Genomic DNA, 13256 nt, shown 5'->3' on the forward strand with positions numbered 1-13256 from the left:
TTATAATGCAATACAAGCATTATAACATAATCTTGCAATTTCCACAACAAATGGTACATAAATGGCTATGAAAATAATGGATAAGGTAAATCTACTGGACAAACAAATGCAACAATTTTGAACATTTTACTGTGTTACAGATCATATAACTGACTCCGTCAATTTAAATAAATTCACCAGGCCCTAATCTATGGATTTCACATGACTGGGAATACAGATATGCATATGTCGGCACAGATACCTTAAAAAAATGTGCCTCATACTGGGCCTCAAGATCTCATCACTGTATCTCTGTGCATTCAAATTACCATCCACAAAATGCAATTGTGTTCGTTGTCCTTACGCCTGCCCATACCATAACCCCAAATCCACTATAGGGCACTCTGTTCACAACATTGACATCAGCAAACAGCTCGCGCACACACACAACGCCATAAACGTGGGTAGAGAAATTAACATAAAATTCTCTGGCAACTGTTCTGGTGGAAATTCCTGTAGTCAGCAAACCAATTGCACGCTCCTTCAAAATTTGAGATATCTGTGACATTGTGTTGTGTGACAAACCTACACATTTTAGAGTGGCCTTTTATTGCCCACCAGCACAAGGTGCACCTGTATAAAGATCATGCTGTTTAATCATCTTGATATGCCACACCTGTCAGATGGATGGATTGATTATCTTGGCATAGAAGAAATGCTCACTAACAGGGATGTAAATAAAACATGAGAGAAATAAGCTTCTTTTTAATGGAACATTTCTGGGATCTTTTATTTCAGCTCATGAAACATCGGACCAACACTGAATGTTGTGTTTATATTTTTGTTCAGTGTAGTATGGTCTACAGCAGGGCTGCCAAGCCTCTTCCTGGAGATCTACCATCCTGTGGGTTTTCAGTCCACACCTGATTCTACTTATTAGCTGCTCAACAAGACCTTAACTAGTTGAATCAGATGCACTAAATTAGGGTTGGACTGAAAACCTACAGGACAGTAGATCTCCAGGAAGAGGGTTGGGCAGCCCTGGTCTACAGCATGTCTCCAACCCTGCTCCTGGAGAGAGACCCTCCTGTAGGTTTTCGCTCCAACCTCAGCTGTAACTAACACCGGTTGAGCTTACCAACCAACTAATTATTAGAATCAGGTGCGCTAGATTAGTGTTGGAGCTAAAAACCTACAGGACTGTAGCTCTCCAGGAACAGGGTTGGAGAGCCCTGGTCTACTGCTTATCGTGAAGTATTCTAACTCAGGCGAGACTTCCTTAATATTAGAGATTGCGTACCAGCTGTTGTTAACAAAGGGACACACCCGATGCTGCTGTTTTGTCCTGCCGATGCATAGAAAAAACCACTAGAATATTATCCATGTCCTTGTTCAGCCAAGTTTCAGAGAAACATAGGATATTACAGTTGTTCAGGTCCTGTTTATTGGATAGTCTCAAACGAAGCTCATCCAGTTTGTTCTCCAGTGATCATACATTAGCCAATAGAACAGAGGGCAGAGGTGGATTATTTACTCGCGTCCGTAGTTTCATCTGGGTAGCCACATGTCGGCCTCTACATTGCTATCTCTTTCGAGTGTTGTGGATTAGGGCCTAGTCTGGGGTGAGCAGTATTTCCTGTGCCACCGACTCATTGAAGTAGAAATCTTCATCCAATTTGAGGTTAGTGATCACTGTTCTGATAACCAGAGGCTCTTTTTCAGTCATAGGAATTGATGGCGGAAACATTATGTACAAAAAAAAATAAGATCAGCACAAAACTCCCCACAAAATAAAATAATTGGTCAGGAGCCTGTAAAATGTCCGCTATATACATTCCACCGCCATTTTCATGACAGAGCCATGACCGTGTCTGTGACAATTATGTGGACTAGGCACTGTACACAGAGAGCAATTTAACCAGTCAGTCAAATACACGCGATAGTTGCTTTGATGATGTTGGACTGAGGTACGTTAAGGGTGCTTCCATGAACAAGGAAAACCAACAACTATGTCAACGACTTGAATTGGCTGATGCAGAACTGGTTCCAGGTTATAGTCACTGCCAACTGGTGAGGTTAGTATAGGTCTAACATGTGTACAATTTAGCACTCTGTCAACTGTAAATAAATCTACGTTCTGAATTGACTGATACACATTTTGAGCCAGAGAAACTGCTCACATTTATATGGTTGCAACTATGGCCAAGCAATGTTTAAAGTGTTTATTATTGGCGTGTATGTCTGTGTAATCTGTATCTCCTCTCTCTCTTCCAGGAGGAGGAGGGTCCAAAGGTGCTGCTGGAGGACAACCAGACCACACCTCCTCCTGAATCCACAGAGGAACCAGCTGAGCAGCACAGGACCACACAGTCCCATGGAGGTGTGCCCATTGTTAACTTAATGTTATGACTATAACTACTGTTTTTTGAAGGAGGCGATATGATGTACAACATACTATGGAGAGTCGCACTCTTGCGACTTCGGTTGAAGGATCTCCAATCACACCAGACAAGGCCAATGAAATCCGTGCCTCACTGGAACCCCTGCCTTCCACAGGTGATAAGTGTGAGGCTAGGATTCATGCTCTTACAACGAGCCCAGGAATGGGCAGCGCAGGGCCAAACAGGTGTTGTATCTCATTTGCCTCCTTCAGGGAGCAGTAGTTAGTCATAATGTTACATTCCCTTTCAGTCTGTCAACTTTGGTACAACATACTATGGGGAAATATAATCACACCCCAAGACGACCCCAATGAATACTAAATGAAATGGCCCATGGCAGACCACCCAGATGTGTCAGTCTGGGTATTGTGCACATGCCACACTGCCTAGTGACTTTCCCTTGTAAGCACACTGGGAGCAGTGACTTCCAAGTGATAAAAGCTTACAAAAGTGTGTGGTGATGCCGAACTCGCCACGGCACAAATATCTCCTATAGTCAACCCTTTAAAACAACACCCAAGATGCTGCCAGACCCCTGGTGGAGTGGGTGTGTACACAGGTAGGTAACCCTTCACCCTTGCTGCTATATGCCAGGGAGATAGCAGCATCTCTCCCACTGGATTGTGGAGGCTTAGACAGAGCAGGGAGGTTTCGTAGGAGAGGATCGTCAGATCCACCGACTCCAGAGGCCCAAAGAATGCCTCCAAAACCGGCGCCAAGTCCCATGTGGGCAGAATAGGTTTAGAGACCCGTCAGATGGCAGAAGCCCTTTAGTGGAGGGCGCCCTTGCAAACTGAGTGGTAGCAATTACATTGAAGTAAACCTCTAGTCATCAGATTGGCTCGCTTAGGGGCTCGGCCCATAGGAAGCGAATATCCGACCTCCTGTGCCAAACCTGCCCGTGTGCCTGGGACAACAGGTCCCCGCCTAAAAGGCGATTGATCTCTGCAAACAAAGGCTGCCTGGACCAACGGGGAGCCACAAGAATCAATGATCAACCCTTCCGGCGCACCCTCCAACGTGGGCTGAATCAGAACCACTGGCGGAAACGCGTAAAGGAGGGTACGAGGCCACTGGTGCGCCAGAGAGTCTGTTCCCAACAGGGCACTTGGGTCCCTCTTCAAGAAAAATATAAAAATGAAACTGCGCATTCTTACGATGCGTAAAGATCTACATCGGCTCTGCTGAAAATTCCCCATACCTGGGAGACCATCCAGGGGTCTAACCTCCACTCTTGAAAGAGAGGGTCCAACTTGGATAAAATATCTGCACCGGAGTACTTGTGGTGTGCCGGGCGCCTGCAGGCTGACTTCGGTCGTCAGTTGAACAGCGTTTCCTCCGAAGACATTGATGCAGCTGGCTTCCGGGTTAAGCGGGCGAGTGTTAGAGTTGCGGTTTGGTGGGTCATGTTTCGGAGGACGCATGACTCAACCTTCGCCTCCTGAGCCCATTGGGGAGTTGCTGCGATGAGACAAGATCGAAAAAAGGGGGTAAAAAATATAAATAACACCTGCACCGGAGAGGCAACCAAGAATGCGCTGCCCAAAGGGAGAGCATGTGCTCTGGAAGGGCCGCCTCAACAATATCCCCAGGGGAACGACTTCCATCACAGAAGCCATCATCCACAGTAGGCGTAGGCACTGGCGTAAACGCACTGAGTGACCCAGCCAAAATGTGGACCCAGACACCCTCTGTGAGGATAGAAAAGAATGACACGCCAATAACCCAGAAACAGAATGTGCTGAGGAGTCAGACAGCTCTTTTCCTGGTTTCTTATGAAGCCTAGAGACTGAATATGGGACAGTTGCATGGATGTGAGCTTTCTGAGTTTGTAGACTCTGAGGTGCTTGTTGGGGACGCGTTGATCTAGAATGGGACGCAAAGTCCCTTCCCTTTTCCCAACCAGGAAATTCCGGCTGTATCAGCCGCTACCTAATCTTCAATATGCAGTAGGAACCACTCGGATTGCCTGCTTCTGGAGACAAGAGGGTATTTCTTCCCTCAAAACGGGCCCTGAGGCCTCGAACAGTCAACGTGATGACGCTGCAAAAGTGTGGGGGGGGACTCACAACAAATTGTAGCCTGTAACCTGACATCACTGTTTCGCATAATCCAGGGCGACACTGCGCATGCGCGCCATAGGTCGGAGTAGACAGCGAGCCTGCCATCGGAAGGGGCGGTACGCCACCTTATGTACTGGGAGAGATTGGAAATGTAAAAAATAATCACCACTTGACAACTGTGTCAACGTGGAGATGGGTGGCAATTAATTTTTTTATGAGCATGGCCTTATTTATATTTTGGATGACTGTCATTCATATTCCATTCACCCAGCTCAATGTAACACAATAGGTTTAGGCTACTACGTGATACTCGAATTTGCCCTATGCCCATCATGAGGTTGCTACAAACTAGCTTACAAATTAAAGTTTATAACATTAGGTTCACAGGTTGACAGACAAATTGGAGTAATCAAGGTGACTGACAGTGACACATTCAATACCACCTTGCATATTCTTGCCTGCATCTAGCTGATCTAAAGTCTAATCATTAGTCCAAATTAAAATAAGTTTATTGGACAAAATTCAGGTAGGTCCATCCCCGTTTCTTTCCGTTTGCTTACGTTTATAAAAAACGTTTTGCAACAGAATTGGCAAAATGCTCTTGATCCCCGCACACACAGTTCACTTTCATAGCAGCCATACAAACTGCATCATCACATTTACGTGCTCTCCTCCTCTCACATTTTCCCTTCGACTGTAGACGTCAATGCACAACAACAGCTGTCTGACCTCTCCAAGCCAAAACTTAATACCATAACGACTACACACAGCCTACATCGTTGTCCCCATATTAGCTAATGTCAGTCAACATAACTACTACAACTAACGCATTGTTAAGCCAACAATCCAATTCATGTGTACAAACACGCAGTACAGTGTACAGCAAGCAGTTACACTGGCGAGCCCCGGTGACAACAAATTAATATAACTGAAAGCTTTAGCCAGCTAGCTAACATAAATAATCATTCCTCTCTGAGTCAGGTTGTTGATTAGGCTAAGTTAGCTGCATTAGGTAGCGTAAGTGAAACTGAAAATGTCTCGTTGCTGCTTTTCAATGTTTGAAGAAATTAACCTTTGTCTTTCTCCCTCTTTTGATTCAGCTACTCACATTTTATGCACTGCAGCTGAAAATAGCTGTCCTCCGGCTACACCATGGTGCTAACCTAGAGTGCTGTTGAGGCTACTATAGACTATTGCAAAACAGTGTTTTTTTAATCAATGATTTGGTGACGTGAATATATTAAGTATAATATTAATTGAAAAAAAAATGTACTTTCATGTTTCACAATTGTTATTTTTATGTTGGTCCTCCCCTTCCTCCTCTGAGAAGCCTCCACTGGACTGTAGACTGGTAAGGATCTGATCCTAGATCAGCACTTCTACTCAGACTATTTGTGGGTACGGGCTCAGGTCTTGATTAATTTTGTCTTAAATTCCTTTGAATTATCAAACCGTTAGAGTGTAAAAAAGTTACCAAATCAACTAATCACGTTTGCATAGTACTCATAGCAATCCTTCATTGCCCAATCATAAGATGCTCAATAGCAGAGTGCTCATATCAGATGTCTTGATCCAACATCCTCTCACTCTGTATCTCTTACAGCCAGTAGACATGGAGGATGGGAAGCCTAATCTGCTGCTAGTCAAACAGGAGACAGAGGAATAACCAGAGAGCATTGACCTGCTGAGTGGACTAAAGATGGGGGAGCAAGGTAAGGGAGAAATACATATAGCTTACATAAAGTAATAGATCTTCAATGGGAATAGTGATGCATATGGCAACAAAAAAATATTCATAAAATAAAATCAATACAACTTGTGTTTACAAACAAACACACACATGATATGTATGAACTTGACCAGGTAATTGACAAAAATAAATCCATATACAGTGCATTTGGAAATAATTCAGACCCTTTCTTTTTTCAACGTTTTTTTTAAACATAAATGCCTTATTCTAAAATGTATTAAATAAAACATTTCTCAATCTACACACAAAACCCCATAATGACAAAGAGAAAACAGGTTTGAAATGTTTGCAAATCTATTCCAAATAAAAAACAGATACCTTATTTACATCAGTATTCAGACCCATTGCTACGAGACTCCAAATTGAGCTCAGGTGCATCCTGTTTCCATTGATTACCCTTGATGTTTCTACAACTTGATTGGAATCCACCTGTGGTAAATTCAATTGATTGGACATGATTTGGAAAGTGTTATGATGTTTATAAATAATGACAAAATGATGTATACATTTAACATAAAAGAATGTATGTGTATGTCGAAAGATAACGAAGATGCATGAACCTGTTTGAACCGACCTGGCTGTAACTCTGGGGAGATAAGATAGGGAGAGCCCCTCCAGAGCTCTCGTATCTGGGGGAGATTGGATCTGTCAGCTGAGTGGTTATAAACTGTGGTGAGACTCATGAGAAAAGCCCTATGTTGGTGTGTATGTATGTAGGGTAAGAGAAAGTTATAAAAGGAATGTCTTTGTGTATGTACAGCAATGCTCTCATAAATAAATCTTACTGACTATTGAAAACTGGCCTCTGTATACTTCATTTCAACAAGAACCTTACAAATTCTTAGTAATAGACAGAGTAATTTAAGTGAAGTTCAGTTTATGAACATTGAGAACAAAATTCTCATAACAGAAAGGCACACACCTGTCTATATAAGGTCCCACAGTTGACAGTGCATGTCAAAACAAAAACCAAGCCATGTGGTCGAAGGAATTGTCCGCAGAGCTCCGAGACAGGATTGTGTCTGGGGAAGGATGCCAAAATAAATCTGCAGCATTGAAGGTCCCCAAGACCACAGTGGCCTCCAAAATTCTTAAATGGAAGAAGTTTGGAACCACTAAGACTCTTCCTAGAGGTGGCCGCTCGGCCAAACTGAGCAATCGGGGGAGAAGGGCGTTGGTCAGTAAGGTGACCAAGAACCCGATGGTCACTAACAGAGCTCCTCTGTGGAGATGGGAGAAACTTCCAGAAGGACAACCATCTCTGCAGCACTCCACCAATCAGGCCTTTATGGTAGTGGCCAGATGGAAGCCACTCCTCAGTAAAAGGCACATGACAGCCAGCTTGGTATTTGCCAAAAGGCACCTAAAGGACTCTGGCCATGAGAAACGAGATTCTTTGATCTGCTGAAATCAAGATTGAACTCTGTGGCAAAGGTTCAACTTCCAACAGGACAACGACCCCAAGCACACAGCCAAGACAACACAGGAGTGGCTTCGGGACAAGTCTCTAAATGTCCTTGAGTGGCACAGCAAGAGCCCAGACTTCAAACCGATCAAACAACTCTGGAGAGATCTGAAAATAGCTCTGCAGCGACACTCCCCATCCACCCTGACAGAGCTTGAGAGGATCTGCAGAGGAGAATGGGAGAAACTCTCCAAATACATGTGTGCCAAGCTTGTAGCGTCATACCCAAGAAGACTCTAGGCTGTAATCTCTGCCAAAGGTGCTTCCAAAGTACTGAGTAAAGGGTCTGAATACTTATGTAATTGTGATATTTAAAAAAATATAAATTAGCAACAATTTCTAAAAAACAGTTTTTGCTTTGTCATTATGGGGTATTGTGTGTAGATTTATGAGGAAAACAAACAACTTAATCCATTTTAGAATAAGGCTGTAAAGTAAAATGTGGAAAAAGTCAAGTGGTCTGAATACTTTCCAAAGACACTGTATGTCTATATTCGAATCTTGCAGGTGCTTGGCTGGAGGCTAACAGCGGAGACTGGGCTGCTATCTTTGATTCCCAGACGCAGACCGGGACAGCCAACGGCCCGGGGGAAGACATCACTGAGCATGCCAAGACCATAGCGGAGGTCAGTGGATGGGATAGCGTCTTCAACTCTGCGCTGGGGAACACCACTGTTAAACACAACCAGAAATAGACAGTCTAACACAAACAACAACCGAATTTAGTCTCTATGACGACAACAGATTGGCTGATACCAGGGCGCACGTAGATTTGGTCTACGAGGATGGGTAGGTGTCTGTATGCGGCGGGACATAACAGACACAGACTCGGCTAGCGATGCTCCGTCCTGCTCCTATAGTTGTGATTTAGAGAGACTGATGGCGCCTCAGGTTAACCCCTTAACAGGTGTTGCTTTCAGCCTGCCTTCTATAGGATCTATCAACTGGAACATGGACCCCTGCGACAACAGACACTTCCTGGCCTTCATCCTCCTCACACTCTCCTAATGTTAAACCAGACCTCAGATAATGCCAGTGCCTCAACGTTAAATAGCTACACAAACCCTTTGACAAATGACAGTAGTAGAGATGGAATCAGTAAAGGTGGCAGCGCCAAAGAGAAGCGCTTCCCGTGTTCATTCTGTGGGAAAGCCTTCAGTTTCCCCAAACAGGTGGGGATGCACACGGGAAAAGCCGTTTGGCTGCCACTCGTGCCGGGCTAGTTTCTCCAACTCATCCAACCTGAAGAGCCATCAGAGGGTCCACACAGACGAGAAACCCTACAGCTGAACCCAGTGTCAAATGCGCTTCACTCAGGCTGGTCACCTGAAGATGCACCTGAAGGTCCACACAGGAGAAAGACCTGTTCACCTGTATGTACTGCATGAAGAGGTTCTCAGAGAGGAGCTACCTCATGATAGACCAGCAGAAAAAAAATATTCCACTCGATTAGAGGTTGACCGAGTATGATTTTTCAACGCCGATACCGATTATTGGAGTACCAAAAAAAGCCGATACGGATTTTTAAAATGTATTTGTAATAATGACAATTACAACAATACTGAATGAACATTTATTTTAACTTAATATAATACATCAATAAAATCAATGTAGCCTCAAATAAATAATGAAACATGTTCAATTTGGTTTAAATAATGCAAAAACAAAGTGTTGGAGAAGACATTAGAACATATGAAGTCTGGTGGTTCCTTTTAACACGAGTCTTCAATATTCCCAGGTAAGACGTTTTAGGTTGAAGTTATTATAGGAATTATAGGACTATTTCTCTCTATACCATTTGTATTTCATTAACCTTTGACTATTGGATGTTCTTATAGGCACTTTAGTATTGCCAGTGTAACAGTATAGCTTCCGTCCCTCTCCTCCCTGGGCTCGAACCAGGAACACAACGACAACAGCCACACTCGAAGCAGCGTTACCCATCGCTCCACAAAACGCAGAGGCGTTTGCAAAGCAAGGGGAACAACCACTCCAAGTCTCAGAGCAAGTGACGTTTGAAACTCTATTAGCGTGCACCCCTCTAACTAGCAAGCCCTTTCACATCGGTTACGACAGCCTAATCTCGTGAGTTGATAGGCTTGAAGTCATAAACAGCCCAACGCACAACGAAGAGCTGCTGGCAAAAAGCACAAAAGTGCTGTTTGAATGAATGCTTACGAGCCTGCTGCTGCCTACCACCGCTCAGTCAGACTGCTCTATCAAATCATAGACTTAGTTATAACATAATAACACACGGAAATACGAGCCTTAGGTCATTGATATGGTCGAATCCGGAAACTAACATCTCGAAAACAAGACGTTTATTCTTTCAGTGAAATACGGAACCGTTCCGTATTTTATCTAAGGGGTGGCAACCATCAGTCTAAGTATTCCTGTTACATTGCACAACCTTCAATCTTATGTAATAATTACATAAAATTCTGGCAAATTAGGTAGCCCAAACTGTTGCATATACACTGACTCTGCGTGCAATGAACGCGAGAGAAGTGACGCAATTTAACTTGGTTAATATTGCCTGCTAACCTGGATTTCTTTTAGCTAAAAATGTAGGTTTAAAAATATATACTTCTGTGTATTGATTTTAAGAAAGGCATTGATGTTTATGGTTAGGTACACATTGTAGAAACTATACGCACCGCATCGATTATATGCAACGCAGGACACGCTAGATAAACTAGTAATATCATCAACCATGTGTAGTTAACTAGTGATTATGATTGATTGATTGTTTTTTATAAGTTTAATGCTAGCTAGCAACTTACCTTGGCTTACTGCATTCGCGTAACAGGTAGTCTCCTCATTGAGTGCAATGAGAGGCAGGTGGATAGAGCGTTTGAAATAGTTAATTGTAAGGTTGCAAGATTGAATCCCCCGAGCTGTCAAGGTGAAAATCTGTCGTTCTGTCCCTGAACTAGGCAGTTAACCCACTGTTCCTAGGCCGTCATTGAAAATAAGAATGTGTTCTTAACTGACTTGCCTAGTTAAATAAAGATTAAATAAAGTGTAAGAAAAAAAAGGGAAAAAAATAAAAATAATAAAGAAAATTGGCCAATTTGTAAGTCGCTCTGGATAAGAGCATCTGCTAAATGACTTAAATGTAATGTAAATGTAAAAAACCCAAAATACCAATTTCCGATTACGAGAACTTGAAATCAATCAACAAAAAAGATACACAGGTGCATTTGGAATAACGAGAGTACAAATTTCAGTGTTGAATATTCCTGGGTAGAATATTGCATCCAGAAATTGTGTGATATACAGTATAAACCATTTATAAGCCTAAAAAGTCTGTTACATAGTGTTTGTACTGTGTAGCCTATATAATGTTCACAAATGTCTGTCTCATTACTTCCATTCAACTACAAAAACAAATTCCCAAGACACTTTTAATGACAAAATGAATACAGTTTATTAAGTTCATGCAGATTTCTTGTTGAGACATGTGTACAGTTGAAGTCAGAAGTTTACATACACTTAGGTTGGAGTCATTAAAACTCATTTTTCAACCACTCCACAAATTACTTGTTGAAAAACTATAGTTTTGGCAAGTCGGTTAGGACATCTACTTTGTACATGACACAAGTAATTTTTCCAACAATTGTTTACAGACAGATTATTTCACTGTATCACAATTCCAGAGGGTCAGAAGTTTACATACACTAAGTTGACTGTGCCTTTAAACAGCTTAGAAAATTTCCGAAAATGATGTCATGCTTTAGAAGCTTCTGAAAGACTAATTGACATCATTTGAATCAATTGGAGGTGTACCTGTGGATGTATTTCAAGGCCTACCATCAAACTCAGTGCCTCTTTACTTGACATGATGGGAAAATCAAAAGAAATCAGCAAAATAATTGTAGACCTCCACAAGTCTGGTTCATTCTTGGGAGCAATTTCCAAATGCCTGAAGGTACCACGTTCATCTGTACAAACAATAGTACGCAAGTATAAACACCATGGGACCACGCAGCCGTCATACCGCTCAGAAAGGAGACGCGTTCTGTCTCCTAGAGATGAACGTACGTTGGTGCGAAAAGTGCAGATCAATCCCAGAACAGCAAAGGACCTTGTGTAGATGCTGGAGGAAACAGGTGCAAAATAATCTACACTGCTCAAAAAAAATAAAGGGAACACTTAAACAACACAATGTAACTCCAAGTCAGTCACACTTCTGTGAAATCAAACTGTCCACTTAGGAAGCAACACTGATTGACAATAAATTGCACATGCTGTTGTGCAAATGGTATAGACAACAGGTGGAAATAATAGGCAATTAGCAAGACACCCCCAATAAAGGAGTGGTTCTGCAGGTGGTGACCACAGACCACTTCTCAGTTCCTATGCTTCCTGGCTGATGTTTTGGTCAATTTTGAATGCTGGTGGTGCTTTCACTCTAGTGGTAGCATGAGACGGAGTCTACAACCCACACAAGTGGCTCGGGTAGTGCAGCTCATCCAGGATGACACATCAATGCGAGCTGTGGCAAGAAGGTTTGCTGTGTCTGTCAGCGTAGTGTCCAGAGCATGGAGGCGATACCAGGAGACAGGCCAGTACATCAGGAGACGTGGAGGAGGCCGTAGGGGGGCAACAACCTAGCAGCAGGACCGCTACCTCTGCCTTTGTGCAAGGAGGAGGAACAGGAGAAGCACTGCCAGAGCCCTGCAAAATGACCTCCAGCAGGCCACAAATGTGCATGTGTCTGCTCAAACGGTCAGAAACAGACTCCATGGGGGTGGTATGAGGGCCCGACGTCCACAGGTGGGGGTTGTGCTTACAGCCCAACACCATGCAGGACATTTGGCATTTGGCAGAGAACACCAAGATTGGCAAATTCGCCACTGGTGCCCTGTGCTCTTCACAGATGAAAGCAGGTTCACACTGAGCACATGTGACAGACGTGACAGAGTCTGGAGACGCCGTGGAGAACGTTCTGCTGCCTGCAACATCCTCCAGCATGACCGGTTTGGCAGTGGGTCAGTCATGGTGTGGAGTGGCATTTCTTTGGGGGAGGCAGCACAGCCCTCCATGTGCTCGCCAGAGGTAGCCTGACTGCCATTAGGTAACGAGATGAGATCCTCAGACCCCTTGTGAGACCATATGCTGGTGCGGTTGGCCCTGGGTTCCTCCTAATGCAAGACCTCATGTGGCAGGAGTGTGTCAGCAGTTCCTGTAAGAGAAAGGCATTGATGCTATGGACTGGCCCGCCGGTTCCCCAGACCTGAATCCAATTGAGCACATCTAGGACATCATGTCTCGCTCCATCCACCAACGATGCACCACAGACTGTTCAGGAGTTGGCAGATGCTTTAGTCCAGGTCTGGGAGGAGATCCCTCAGGAGACCATCCGCCACCTCATCAGGAGCATGCCCAGGCGTTGTAGGGAGGTCATACAGGCACGTGGAGGCCTCATTTTGACTTGTTTTAAGGACATTACATCAAAGTTGGATCAGCCTTGTAGTGTGGTTTTCGACTTTAATTTTGAGTGTGACTCCAAATCCAGACCTCCATGGGTTTACATTTGATTTCCATTGATAATT

The 13256-nt window shown here is 43.6% G+C and overlaps 2 protein-coding genes and 1 long non-coding RNA gene across 3 annotated transcripts in view; 1 reads left to right on the top strand and 2 right to left on the bottom strand.

The window, feature by feature from the left end:
* LOC124012438 (zinc finger protein 606-like) overlaps positions 1-13256 on the bottom strand; it is a 1040669-nt gene that overhangs the window by 576291 nt on the left and 451122 nt on the right. The window lies entirely within an intron of this gene.
* LOC124012437 overlaps positions 1-13256 on the bottom strand; it is a 971157-nt gene that overhangs the window by 540115 nt on the left and 417786 nt on the right. The gene's annotated exons all lie outside the window — the stretch shown is intronic.
* LOC124012504 lies at positions 1217-6405 on the top strand. The gene is made up of 4 exons (XR_006834731.1): positions 1217-1660; positions 2254-2359; positions 5814-5834; positions 6087-6405. It is a non-coding gene; the product is annotated as an uncharacterized LOC124012504 (long non-coding RNA).

This window comes from Oncorhynchus gorbuscha, linkage group LG24, assembly GCF_021184085.1.
Source record: "Oncorhynchus gorbuscha isolate QuinsamMale2020 ecotype Even-year linkage group LG24, OgorEven_v1.0, whole genome shotgun sequence".
Taxonomy (NCBI): Eukaryota; Metazoa; Chordata; class Actinopteri; order Salmoniformes; family Salmonidae; genus Oncorhynchus; species Oncorhynchus gorbuscha.